At 43.7% G+C, this 14,787-nt stretch overlaps 1 protein-coding gene across 3 annotated transcripts in view; it reads left to right on the top strand.

Annotated features, from left to right (window-relative positions):
- The first annotated feature begins 13,901 nt into the window (after window positions 1–13,901).
- Window positions 13,902–14,787, top strand: part of LOC122556143 (NAD kinase-like) — a 60,014-nt gene continuing 59,128 nt past the window's right edge. For all 3 annotated transcript variants that reach the window (XM_043702635.1, XM_043702633.1, XM_043702634.1), the window contains exon 1: window positions 13,902–14,036. The gene's annotated coding sequence lies outside the window, so the exon portion shown is untranslated. The remainder of the gene's footprint in view (window positions 14,037–14,787) is intronic.

Genomic DNA, 14,787 nt, shown 5'->3' with positions numbered 1-14,787 from the left:
CAAACAATTGTCCATTTTTGTCTCTGAACTGGTGGTATAAGTGAAGTTCTATGGAGCTGAACTGTGGGAACTTCACAGCCGAGTTAAATGAGGAATTCTCAGGTTTAGTTAAGCGTTTTAAATTAGAAATTAAAGTATTCAAGCACTTATTCAGCATGTACATTTCTCACAGTCATTGAAGCTGAGGTATCATGGATGCCAAAATCATATGGCATAGGAGTGAACATAAATCGTTCATTTGCCATACTAACTGCATGGACTAAAGTTTGATAAACATAAATATAAATGCTTCTTAAAACATTGGATAAGTTTAAAGCTTTGATGTGCATAAATCATACACCCAAATATACATCTTAAAGCCAAACAGGTTCAGTATCAATTTGAACCAAGCACAGAAAGATGCAAATGGCCCTAGTCAGCCAGGTAGGAGTCAGATGTGGGTAGTAATTGTTTATGGTCGGATGATCTCAAACAAAACTGATGCTACATACTCAAAACAGAAGAAGAAAGCCATAGAGTTGACACTTTGTTTATAGGGCTGTTCAAAGGATACAGACTTTGCTGGCTGAGGCAGCATCTATTGTCCATCCCTGTTGCCCTTGAGAAGGTAGTGGCTACCTTTTTTGAACGACTGCAGTCCATGGTGTGCATGGATGCCCTCAGTGCTGTTGGAAAGGGAGTTCCAGAATTCTGACCCAACAACAATGGAGGATTAGCAAAATAATTCCACGTCAGGACAGAGTATGGCTTGGAGGGGAACCGGCATAAGTAAGGGGCTTTGTTTAATTTTGCAGCAAGTACAAATGGACACATTATCTACAGAGCTTCAGAATTATCTCTTCAAACTTCTCTCTCTAAATCTTCTGGGAGTAAAAAGGAGAAGACTGTTCTTATAAAGTGCATTTGTAATGATTTTCACAACCTTTTTTGACTCGTTACTTTATATTGAAATATTTCTTAAGCAAACGATTGTAATATAGGAATGTTGTAATAATGTTACAACATACTGTTAAAGTTCTGATAGCCAGCTTGTGAAGGAGGAGACCAGGATTCAATCTTCATTAAGTTTTATTACTGTTCAGAATGCATTCTGAACTGGTGGTATAAGTGAAGGTCTAAGGAGCTGAACAGTGAGAACTTCACAGCCGAGTTAAATGAGGAATTGTCAGGATTAGAACATAGAACATAGAACATAGAACAGTACAGCACAGAACAGGCCCTTCTGCCCACGATGTTGTGCTGACCATTGATCCTCATGTGAGGAAGACCTAACGTACGAACTCTCAAATTTCTGTGACCATATGCATGTCCAGCAGTCTCTTAAATATCCCCAATGACTCCGCTTCCACAACTGCTGCTGGCAACGCATTCCATGCTCTCACAACTCTCTGCGTAAAGAACCCGCCTCTGACATCCCCTCTATACTTTCCACCAAACAGCTTAAAACTATGACCCCTCATGTTAACAATTTCTGCCCTGGGAAAAGGTTTCTGGCTATCAACTCTATCTATGCCTCTCATTATCTTGTACACCTCAATTAGGTCCCCTCTCTTCCTTCTTTTTTCCAATGAAAAAAGTCCGAACTCATTCAACCTCTCTTCGTAAGATAAGCCCTCCATTCCAGGCAGCATCCTGGTAAACCTCCTCTGAACCCTCTCCAAAGCATCCACATCTTTCCTATAATAGGGCAACCAGAACTGGACACAGTATTCCAAGTGCGGTCTAACCAAAGTTTTATAGAGCTGCAACAAGATCTCATGGCTCTTAAACTCAATCCCCCTGTTAATGAAAGCCAAAACACCATATGCTTTCTTAATAAACCTGTCCACCTGGGTGGCAATTTTAAGGGAACTATGTACCTGCACACCAAGATCCTGCTGTTCCTCCACACTGCCAAGAATCCTGTCTTTAATTCTGTACTCAACTCTCAAGTTCGACCTTCCAAAATGCATCACTTCACATTTATCCAGGTTGAACTTCATCTGCCACCTATCAGCCCATCTCTACATCCTGTCAATGTCATGCTGCAGCCTACAATAGTCCTCTATACTGTCAACGACACCTCCAACCTTTGTGTCGTCTGCAAACTTGCTAACCCATGCTTCAATCTCCTCATCCAAGTCATTAATAAACATTACAAAGAGTAGAGGCCCAAGAACAGAGCCCTGTGGAACACCACTCACCACTGACTTCCAGGCAGAATATTTTCCTTCCACTACCACTTGCTGTCTTCTGTCGACCAGCTAATTCTGTATCCAGACAGCTAAATTTCCCTGTATCCCATTCCTCCTGACCTTCTGAACGAGTCTACCATGGGGAACCTTATCAGATGCCTTACTGAAGTCCATACACACAACATCCACCGCTCGACCCTCATCAACTTGTCTAGTAACATCCTCAAAGAACTCAATAAGATTTGTGAGGCATGACCTGCCCCACACAAAGCCATACTGACTGCCTTTAATCAAGCCATGCTCTTCCAGATGGTCATAAATCCTATCCCTCAGAATCCTTTCTAACACCTTGCAGATGACAGACGTGAGACTTACTGGTCTGTAATTGCCGGGGATTTCCCTATTTCCTTTCTTGAAGAGAGGAATTACATTTGCCTCCCTCCAGTCCTCAGATACGACTCCGGTGGAGAGCGAGGATGGAAAGATCTTTGCAAGCGGCGAAGCAATCACATTTCTCGCTTCCCAAAGCAGCCGAGGACAAATCTGGTCTGGTCCTGGCAACTTGTCAATCTTAATGTTTGTCAAAATTTTCAGCACATCAGCTTCCTCAATCTCTATCTGTTCCAGCATGCTTACCTGCTCCTCAATGGTTTCATTCACTACAAGGTCCTTTTCTTTAGTAAAGACAGAAGCAAAAAACTCATTTAGGGCTTCCCCAACCTCCTCAGACTCTATACACAACTTTCCTATGCTATCCCTGATCAGTCCTACTCTTTCTTTGATCATTCTCTTATTCCTCACATACGTGTAAAATGCCTTTGGATTCTCCCTAATCCTTCCTGCCAAGCCTTTCTCGTACCCCCTCCTAGCTCTCCTCAGACCATTTTTGAGCTCCTTCCTCGCCTGCCTGTAATCCTCTAGAGCTGAGCAAGACCCTTGCTTCCTCCACCTTACGTAAGCTGCCTTCTTTCTTTTGGCGTGAAGCTCCTTCGCTCTCGTCATCCAAGGTTCCTTTATCTTATCCCTTCTCAGAGGAACACATTTGTGCTCACTCGCAACAACTGTTCCTTAAACAGTCTCCACATGTCTATAGTGCCCTTTCCATGGAACAATTGCTCCCAGGCCATGCTTCCAAACGTATGTCTGATAGTATCATAGTTTCCTTTTCCCCAATTAAATATCCTCCCATTGTGCCTGCTTCTCTCCTTCTTCATAGCTATGTAGAATGTGAGGCAGTTGTGGTCACTATCACCAAAATGCTCTCCCACCGCAAGATCTGACACCTGCCTCAGCTCATTGCCGAGCATCAAATCCAAAATGGCCTCTCCCCTCGTTGGCCCTCCCCCTGTCAACGTACTGAGTTAGGAAACCCTCCTGTACACACCTTTCAAAAACAGCTCCTTCCAAACCATCTGCTCGAAGGAAGTTCCAATCAATATTGGTAAAGCTAAAGTCACCCATTACAACAACCCTACTACATTCACACTTTTCCAAAATCTGCCGACCTATGCTTTCTTCAATCTCCCTGCTGCTATTGGGGGCCCTGTAGTAAACCCTAATGAAGTGACTGCTCCTTATTGTTCCTAATTTCCTAATTTCTGACTCAGTAGGCAGACCCTCCTCGACAATGGTAACTTGTGTAGGTGTGATACCCTCTCTGATTAGCAGTGCTACACCCCCTCCTCTTTCTCCCCCCTCTCTATTCTTTTTAAATGTTCTAAACCCTGGAACATCCAGCAACCATTCATGCCCCTGAGAAACCCACGTCTCTGATATGGCCACAACATCATAGCACCAGTTACTGATCCATGCTCTCAGCTCATCAATTTTATTCCTGATACTCCTTGCATTAAAGCAAACACACTTTAACTGATCCCTTGGTTCTTTCCCAGGAAATTCCTTCCCACTGGCTGCGCTACCTCTTGCTATTGCCTCATCTCCATCAACTCTCACCACCGGTGTATAGCTCAGGTTCCCACCCCCCCCGCCATACTAGTTTAAACCCTCCTGAACAACTCGAGCACACCTTCCACCCAGGACATTGGTCCCTTTCCAGTTCAGGTGCAACCCGTCCTTCACGTACAGGTCACACCTTCCCCAGAAGGCATCCCAATTATCTACATATCTGAAGCCATCCCTCCTACACCAGCTGCGCAGCCACGTGTTAAGCTGCACCCGCTCCCTGTTCCTCGCCTCGCTATCTCGTGGCACCGGTAGTAAACCCGAGTTTAGTTAAGCTTTTTGTGTTGGAAATTAAAGTGTTCAAGCACTTATGCAGCATATACATTGGTCACAGTCATTGAAGCTGAAGTATCATGGATGACAAAGTCATATGCCATAGGACCGAACATAAATCGTTCATGAGGTATAGGGAGAGGTCGAATAGGCTGGGGCTGTTTTCCCTGGAGCGTCAGAGGCCGACGGGTGGCCTTATGGAGGTTTATAAAATCATGAGGGCCACTGATAGGATAAATCAACAAAGTCTTTTACCTGGGGTAGGGGAGTCCAGAATTAGAGGGCATAGGTTTAGGGTGAGAGGAGAAAGGGGCAACTTTTTCACACAGAGGGTGCTAGTACAATTGCAACATTTAAAAGGCATCTGGATGGGTATATGAATAGGTATATGAATAACCCTTCCTATTCTCCACGGACATCCAGTCCCTATACACCTCCATCCGCATGACGAGGGCCTCAAGCCTCCGTTTCTTCCTCTGTCGATGTCCCCACCAGTACCCCTACTGACATTCTCATTCATTGGCTGAACTGGTCCTCATCCTCAACAATTTCTCCTTTGAATCCTCCCACTTCCTCCAGATGGAAGGGGTAACCATTGGCACCCACATGGGTCCCAGCTATGCCTGTCTCTTTGGTGGGTATGTAGAACAGTCCATCTTCCACAGTTACACTGGTACCATTCCACACCTCTTCCTCATGGTACATTGATGACTGTATCGACACCACCTTGTACTCCCATGACAAGGTTGAACAGTTCATCAACTACACCACCACATTCCACCCCAAAGCTTAAGTTCACCTAGACCATCTCAGATACTTCCCTCCCCTTCCTGGACCTCTCTATCTCCATCAACGGTGACCAACTGAACACTGACATCTTCTACAAACCTACCAACTCCCACAGCTACCTGGACTACACCTCCTCCCATCCTGCCTCCTCTAAAAATGCTATCCCTTATTCCCAATTTCTCCGCCTCCACCTCATCTGGTCCCAGGAGGACCAGTTCCACCACAGAACACACCAGATGGCCTCTTTCTTTAAAGACTGCAATTTCCCCTCCCACATGGTTATGATGTCCTCCAGCACATCTCATCCAATTCCCGCAACTCTGTCCTCGAATCCCACCCCTCCAACTGCAACAAGGACAGAACCGCCCTTTTAATTTCAATAAATGCGACGTTCTGCATTTTGGGAAAATAAATCTTAGCAGGACCTATACACTTAATGGTAAGGTCCTAGGGAGTGTTGCTAAACAAAGAGACCCCTTGAGTGCAGGTTCATAGCTCCTTGAAAATGGAGTCGCAGGAAGATAGGATAGTGAAGAAGGCGTTTGGTATGCTTTCCTTTATTGGTCAGAGGATCAAGTGCAGGAGTTGGGAGGTCATGTTGCTGCCGTACAGGACATTGGTTAGGCCACTTTTGGAATATTGCGTGCAATTCTGGTCTCCTTCCTATCGGAAAGATGTTGTGAAACTTGAAAGGGTTCAGAAAGATTTACAAGGATGTTGCCAGGAACTATAAGGAGATGTTGAATAAGCTGGGGCTGTTTTCCCTGGAGCATCGGAAGCTGCGGGGTGACTTTATAGAGGTTTATAAAATCATGAGGGGCACAGATAGGATAAATAGACAAAGTCTCTTCCCTAGGGTGGGGGAGTCCAGAACTAGAGGGCATAGGTTTAGGGTGAGAGGGGAAAGATATAAAAGAGATCTAAGGGACAACTTTTTCACACAGAAGATGGTACATCTATGAAATGAGCTGCCAGAGGAAGTGGTGGAGGTTGGTACAATTGCAAGATTTAAAAGGCTTTTGGATGGGTATATGAACAGGAAGGGTTTGGCGGGATATGGGCCGGGTGCAGGCAGGTGGGACTAGGTTGGGTTGTGATATCTGGTTGGCATGGACAAGTTGGACCAAAGGGTCTGTTTCCATGCTGTACAGTTCTATGACTCTCTGACTCTATGGTCCTCATCTTCCATCCCACCAACATCCATATACATTGCATCATCCTCGCCATTTCTGCCACCTACAAACGGACCCCACCACCAGAGATATATTTCCCTCCCTAACCCTATCCACTTTCCATAAAGACCATTCCATCCGCGACTCACCCCTCACCTCCGTCCAAGGCCCCAAAGGAGACTTCCACATCTATCAGTTTTCTCTGAACTTCCACACATGTCATTTACTGTATCTGTTGCTCCCAATGCAGTCTCTTCTACATTGGGGGCAACAGGACGCCTATTCGCAGAGCACTTCAGAGAAGATCTCTGGGACACCCGCACCAACCAACCCCACCGCCCCCTGGCTCAACACTTCAACTCCCCCTCCCACTCCACCAAGGACATGCAGATCCTGGGCCTCCTCCATCACCACTTCCCGACGTCTGGAGGAAGAAAGCCTCATTTTCTGCCTCAGCACCCTCCAACTCCATGGCATCAATGTGGATTTCACCAGTTTCACCATTTCCCCTGCCCCCACCTTATCCCAGTTCCCACCTTCCAACTCGGTACTGCTCACTTGATCTGTCCTACTTGTCCATCTCCCATCCCACCTATCCGCTCCACCCTCCTCTCTGACCTATCACCATCACTCCCACCTCCATCTACCTATCACAATTTGCCCAGCCCCACACTTCTACTATTTATCTCTTCACCCCCTCGGCTCATGGCCTATTCCTGATGAAGGGCTTTTGCCCGAAACGTTGATTCTCCTGCTCTTCACTGGCTGCTTGGCTTGCAGTGCTTTTCCAGCACCACATTCTTGAGAAAAAGCAATTCATCAACCCAGTATAACCCATTTGGTCATTTCATACACATAATGTAAATAGTTGTTTGTTTATCTATAATTTTCTTTCCTTTGTGCAATGACCTGATGCTAGTGGAATAAAGAATCCTTGCTCTATGATCCTGAAGCCATTTGTGTGTTCAAATCTAATTATACACTTAGATGTAATGATAGAAGTCAGATGGGAGAAGTTCACTAACAGGTTACCTCACTGCAGCTTGTTTCATAACAGAAGATCTTCCCTCCTTGTCAATCAGAGATGTAGCCATTGCTTTGATGTTGTTTGACTAGCCTTGGGGAATTATGTTATTCGGTTTAAAATTTTGTCTGATGAATGCTCCTGTGAAGTACTTCCAAAGGTTTTACTAAATTAAAAGCAGAGTATAATTGCAAATTGCTGTTAATGTTGCACCATTCATGGTTCAACTTCTATGAAAGCACTTCAATTGTTAATATCTTTTGAGGATTTATGACTGGAGGATTGTAAAATTGGTTCGTACGAAGCACTGAGGAGATACCTGGACTTATGCTTTAACGTCTAGGTCTCCTTCTGAAGTTCTCAGCACTACAGATGTCTGTTTTCAGGCAATTCAATTAATTGCATGTGATGTCAAGGAATGGTTGGAGGCACGGAAGACAGAAATGCTATGGGTTCTGACAACATTCCAGCAAAAGTACTTCAGACTTGTGCTCCAGAACTTGTAACGACCCTTACTAAGCTGTCCCAGTGCATCTACAAAACTGGCATCTACCCAATAATGTGAAAAATTATCCAGGTACATCCAGCACATAAACCAACAGGACAAATCTAAAATGGCTACGTACTGCCCTATCAGTGTACTCTTGATCATCTGTAAAATGATGAATATGTCATCAAAGTGCTATCTAGCAGACATGTTGAGTAATGACTTACTCATTGCCACTTGGCTCCTGACTTCATTACAGCCTTGCTCCAAATGGATAAAGAAGCGAATTCCAGAATTGAGGTGAGAGTGACTGCCCTGATATCAAAGCTGTAATTGACTGTATGGTATCAAGATGTCTGAGCAAATCTACTGTCAATGGGAATCAGGGGAAAAAAAAATTCTGCTTGTTAGAGTCATACCTGGCACAAATGAAGATGTTTGTATTTGTTGGTGGTCACAGCTCATATCTGTAGATGTTCCTCAGAGTAGTGACCTTAGTCCAACAGTTTCAGTTGCTCCATCAAGGACCTTACCTCTATGATAAACTCAGAAATGGGGATGTTTCAACTGATGACTGCATAATATTCAGCACTATCTGTGACTCTTCAAATACTGAAGCAGTCCATGTCCAAATGCAGCAAGTCCGAGATAATATCCAAGTAATATGCATGCCACCCAAGGCAATGGTTACCTCCTACGAAGGAAAATTTAACTATCAATCTTTAATCGTCAACCAACACTGAATTACCAACATTGAATCCCTCACTACCAACATCCTCTGGGTTATCATTGACCAGACACTGAATGGGAATACACCTATAAGTATGTGTCTATAACAGCAAATAACAGGGGCTTGGAATTCTGAAATACTTAACTCAGTTCCTGACTCTCCAAAACCCTTCAGACATCTGCCGGTCCAAAATATGTTGCAATGTGCTGCATTTGCCAAGGAAAGTGCAGCTTCAGAAGCTTGATATCATCCAGGACAAAGTAGCCCACTTGATTGGCACCACATCCAAAAACATTCTCTCCCTCCAACACTGAAGTTCAGTACCAGCTGTGTGTGTCATCAACAAGATACAGTGCATAAATTCTCCAAGGGTCCTTAAACAGCACCTTCCAAACCCTCATTCTCCAGCATTTTGAAGGACAAAAACAGCAGATACGTGAGAACACCATGATGTGTGAGATCCTCTCCAAGCCGCTCAGCATCCTGACCTGAAAATATATCCTTGCTCCTGCAGTGTTCTGGAACTTCCTCCTTAATGGCATTGTAGGTCTATGTACAGCAAATGGACTGTAGTGGTTCAAGAAGGCATCTCACCACCAGCTTCTCGAGACCAGCCAGAGATGCTCACCTCCGTGAATAAATGATTAACAACTAGGCACTGAAATTATACTGCGGCATTTGTTTCTTTTCAAAACCATTTGTTGGAGTTTGCATGTTTTAAGCTTACTAAACAACCAAGCCTGAGAGACTGTGGAACTGCTTGGACGTTTTGGAACTTATAGCGGTGGCTCAGTGGTTAGCACTGCCGCCTCACAGCACCAGGGTCCCAGGTTCAATTCTCAGCCTCGGGTGACTGTCTGTGTGGAGTTTGCACATTCTCCCCGTGTCTGCGTGGGTTTCCTCCAGGTGCTCTGGTTTCCTCCCACAGTCCAATGATGTGCAGGGCAGGTGAATTAGCCATGCTAAAATGCCCATAGTGTTAGGTGCATTAGTCAGAGGGAAATGGGTCTGGGTGGGTTGCTCTTTGGAGGGTCTGTGTGGACTTGTTGGGCCAAAGGGCCTGTTTCCACACTGGAGGGAATCTAATCTAATCTTATATGAGTTTGTAGTCATTTTATTATTGTTTGGAGTTTGGTTGTCCTGTAACCTGTGAAGAGGTAAAACCCTCAAATCAGCCATAACCACTTTCCTGAAGAACTTTCTTCAGGATCCCAAATAAGAGTTAAAAAACTCATACAGCTATTCTCCCTGAGAAGTATTTCCTGAAAGTACTGCTTCTGTTGAAGATCCAAATGATAACCGCAATGACATCTGTCCAAATGTGCAAGGATGCCGGGCTGAAGATTCTCTCAAAGATTTCATGTCTTCTCCTTTTATCGTCCAAACATTCACAGTATTTGGCCATTGTTTTTCAACATCAATCTATGCAGCGATTTTCTTTAAGTGGCGGTGCATGTAACATCATCTGTATATAGTTACTGTTATGCGACAAATTACATCTTGTTGTGAAAGACAAGATTTATTCATCGATTCATAGAGTCACTGAGCATGGGCACAGATCCTTCAGTCCAACAGGTCCATGTTAAACATAATCCAAACTAAACTAGTCCCACCTGCCTGCTCCTGGCCCATATCCCTCCAAACCTTTCCTATTCATGTATCTATCCAAATGTCTTTTAAACATTGTAATTGTACCCACATCCACTACTTCCTCAGGAGGTTCATTCCACACTTTAACTCTGTATAAAAGATTTGTCTCTTATATGTTTTTTTAAATCTCTCCCCCCCCCACTCACCTTAAAAATGTGTCCTCTAGTCTTGAAATTCCCCATTGTAGGGGAAAGACAACTGCTGGGAGACAGCTACTATCAACTCCATCTATACCTTTTGTTGTTTTATAAACTTCTATCAGGTCACCTCTCAACCTCCTATTCTACAGTGAAAAAAGTCCCAGCCTATCCAGCCTTTGATTATAACTCAAACTTTCCATACCAGCAACATCCTGGTATTTCTCTTCCGAACCTCTCCAGCTTGATAATATCCTTCCTATAACTGGGTGACCAGATCCATTCTTCATCGTAGCTTGCTTCAAAGCCTCTGGACTAGTACTGAAAGAAAGATCTGTAGTGGATTTCTATCTATGGTGCCCAGACACCAGGATATGACATGCTGGCAATTCTGGGTATCACAGCATATTACAACAGATTATATTATCCTTCCAGATCTTTTCAAGAAGTTATAACGAGTGGTCATACCAACTAAAACAAACTGCATTTTTTCTTTTTGTACTATACTAAGAGTTTATTTTATGTTCATTCAGGATGTGTCCCTGGCAAGGTCAGCATTAATTGCCCATCCCTAATTGCACTAAGGTAGTGGGCAGTCTTCTTGATAATTGAATGGCTTGTTAGGCTATTCCCAACTGTCAAAAACCTTGTTGTGTGTCTGATGTCAGACCAAGTAGGAACAGATTTAATTCTCTAGATATCATTAATGAAATCAATGATTTTTTTTAGAAAATACAGTAGTTGTTCACACTATCATAGATACTTGCTTTTTAGTGAATCTGGATGCTTAAGTGGTTCATAAGCATGGTTCGGTGAGTAGCAGCTTTAAGCCATAAGTGTGTGGGTTTAACTCCTATTCCAGAGTGTTGAGTACATAATCTAGGCTGACACTTCCAATCGAGCACAGTATTGAGGGACTGTTGTATTCTTGAGACTTTAAATTGAGGCACATGCCTTCTGATATGGACAAAGAAATCCCATTGTCCTGATTTTAAGAAAAAGAGGAGTTCTCTTCACTTTCCTGGAATAATATTTAACCCTCACTTAACATTATTAAAATTGATTATCAGCTCATTTTATTTTTGCTGTTTATAAGACCCGTTGTATGCAATTTAGCTGATAATCTCCTTACATTGCAGCAGTGTACATCCAGGCAAATAGGCAGTATTCCAACACACTCCTGACTTATGTCTTACTGTTGATGCACAGGCTAAGGATTGCAGGATGCCTAGCCTCTGAGTATTGCAGAATCTTTTATATTTTCAGTGTGAACATTGATATGTGTGTGTCAGTAGTACTGCATTGGTCAGTAGAATGAAGTGACAGACATTGATTACACATGAGGCATCAAATGAAGATGGCTGGCACCCAGTTTTGGCTGTGACTGTCCTGTTAGCGACACTCTTACAATGCAAACTCACATTCATCTGAACATGAAGCACTGAGTATATACCCTAACAGAGTGCAGCAAATCATTCAACCTCTTGTGGCACTGGAGCCAGGTGCTCTTCAGCCCCGAACGGGTGCTGCCCTCTTCAGCGACTTCTATTCAAGCTTTCTTTGCCTGTTGGAATGACCACCTGCTGCTGTTTGTGGGGAAAAGCTCTTCCCTTCTCTCCTGGACAGCCTTCAGGAAAGCAGGATCCCTAAAGTGTGATGCTAACTTACGCCTTATCTCTGACCGTGGGGTGGATGGGGGTGATGATCAGAAGTTTTGATATTCCTCTAGCCACCTGGGTGCATTTTAAATATGGCATCCTGAAGTTGGAGATCAGAGGGTCCCACTGGGCTTCAGAAGTTTCTGCCCACCCATTGCAATTGGGCATTTTATCTGCTTGTGAATATTTGATGATCTAAGAGGAACTCAATCTCGAGATATTCTGACCTTCGAAACAGACCCTTCGGTCCAACCTGCCCATGCCGACCAGATATCCCAACCCAATCTAGTCCCACCTGCCAGCATCCGGCCCATATCCCTCCAAACCCTTCCTATTCATATACCCATCTAAATGCCTCTTAAATGTTGCAATTGTACCAGCCTCCACCACATCCTCTGGCAGCTCATTCCATACACGTACCACCCTCTGCGTGAAAAAGTTGCCCCTTAGGTCTCTTTTATATCTTTCCCCTCTCACCATAAACCTATGCCCTCTCGTTCTGGACTCTCCAATCCCAGGGAAAAGACTTTGTCTATTTATCCTATCCATGCCCCTCATAATTTTGTAAACCTCTATAAGGTCACCTCTCAGCCTCCGACACTCCAGGGAATCCATTGTCGATTGTCAGAAAAAAACCATCTGGTTCACTAATTTCCTTCAGGAAAGATAATTGCCATCCTTCCCTAGTCTGGTCTACATGTGACTCTTAACTGCCGTCTGGGCAATAAATACTGATCTAGTCAGCGACACCATCATCCCATTAATGAATGAAAAAAAATTAATAAGTATTTAGATGTGCAGTTATGACGCCAAAGCTCACACGGCTATAAGCCAAGTGCTAGAATAGTTTGGTGTTTGTTTTTGCCTGGCAATGGGCCGAAATATTGTTTTCTGTGCTGTCCATTTCTATGACTCTGCAGTAAAAAGCATGGTGGCACTATAAAATTCTGAGAAGTGCTGAAAATTAAACTTTCATGTGATCCATGATGACCCACATTCTTGTATTTGATTAAGGAAACAAGATGGGAATGTTCACTCAATGTAAAGGCGTTGATTTGCAACTTGCTTCATAATCATTCAGCTAATTGAATTTTTTGTCTTTGCCCTGCATCTTCATGTGTTATTTCGATTCAATGATTAATCCAATGCCTTCTTGAATGTCCTGATTAAATCTACCAACAGAAACCAGCATGTACCATTATAAAATAAAAAAAATTCAATCTAAGATTGCTTACTGTAACCCATCTCTAAGACATTGGACTCCTTTGGCGATAAATTCTGTGAGCATGATTTTATTCTCCACAACCACCTGATGAAGGAGCAGCGCTCTGAAAGCTAGTACTTCCAAATAAACCTGGTGGTGTAATTTTTAATTTTGGATTAGAGTGGTGCTGGAAAAGCACAGCAGTTCAGGCAGCATCCGAAGGGCAGGAAAATCGACGTTTCATCCAACATCGATTTTCCTGCTTCAACCAACCTAAACCAGAATCTGGTTTCCATCTGTAGTCATTGCTTTTACCTAATTTTTGACTTTGTCCAGACTTTCTTTAATACACGCAATTTTCAATGCCCAAATTGCAATAAGTTAGTAATTTGTAACCACCAGCGCCTTGTTTAAGCCCAAGCTCACTTAGCATCACTAAACAATCCAAGTCGTATGCTCGACATATGCGCGGGAACTATTCGGGATTCAGCACGCTCAACCAATCAAAGGAAAGACTTGGATGAACCAATCAGAGGAAAGAATTGGATGAACCAACCAGCGTCCTCGGTTACGATGGCCAATCCTGTAACTGGACAGACAGCGGCGAATGAGAGCTGTTGTTACTGGCGGGTGGTTGGCGAGCGCTAAAATAGGGGTAGTGACGCTTGCTGGGACTGAGTAACAGCCTGTGGCGCTGGGAGGGTGGTGTACGGTGAAGCTGCGGTCGGCTCGCCCTCCTCTCGCGTTTCAGGCTTTGGCTGCTCCTCGCTCTGCAGGTAAAGCGAAGGAGAAAGTTTCCCCTCTCCCCTCCTTGTTTCACAGGCTTCTCCAGGCCTTCACCCCTGGCTCAGGAAATGTATTAATATGAATGTTAACAAATAATGGTCAAGAAGGTTTAATTTTATCAATCATTGATATAATTCCAATACAATATAATTCCAATATCATAGAATGCGGTATAATTTGTGGTTAGTGTTATTGTTAATCATAATAGAAACAATATGATGCATAATATTAATTTCATTTTAATTAAAATACTTATACTAAATTTAAATGTTAATAGTATTTTCATTTCTTGTATGGTTGCATGTATTAATGCTTTGTAATATCCTGTAATAATAAAATTATATGAGAAACCTGGTCTGGCAGCCTCTAAGAGAAAGTGAGGACTGGAGATCAGAGCTGAAAATGTGTTGCTGGAAAAGTGCAGGAGGTCAGGCAGCATCCAAGGAGCAGGAGAATTGACGTTTCGGGCATGAGCCCTTCTTCAATAATGCGGAAAGTGTGTCCAGCAGGCTAAGATGAAAGATAGGGAGGAGGGGCTTGGGGGAAGGATGTTGGGAATGCGATAGGTGGAAAGTGGTTAAGGTGAGGGTGATAGGCTGGAGTGGGGGTGGGGAGGTCAGGAAGAAGATTGCAGGTTAGGAAGGCGGTGCTGAGTTCAATTGGTTTGACTGAGACAAGGTGGGGGGAGGGAAAATGAGGAAACTGGTGAAATCCGAGTTCATCCCTTGTGGTTGGAGTGTT

This window comes from Chiloscyllium plagiosum, chromosome 13, assembly GCF_004010195.1.
Source record: "Chiloscyllium plagiosum isolate BGI_BamShark_2017 chromosome 13, ASM401019v2, whole genome shotgun sequence".
In the NCBI taxonomy this organism is placed as follows: Eukaryota; Metazoa; Chordata; class Chondrichthyes; order Orectolobiformes; family Hemiscylliidae; genus Chiloscyllium; species Chiloscyllium plagiosum.
The sequence above is the reverse complement of the archived record's forward strand: the minus strand, read 5'-3'. Positions and strand labels throughout refer to the sequence as shown.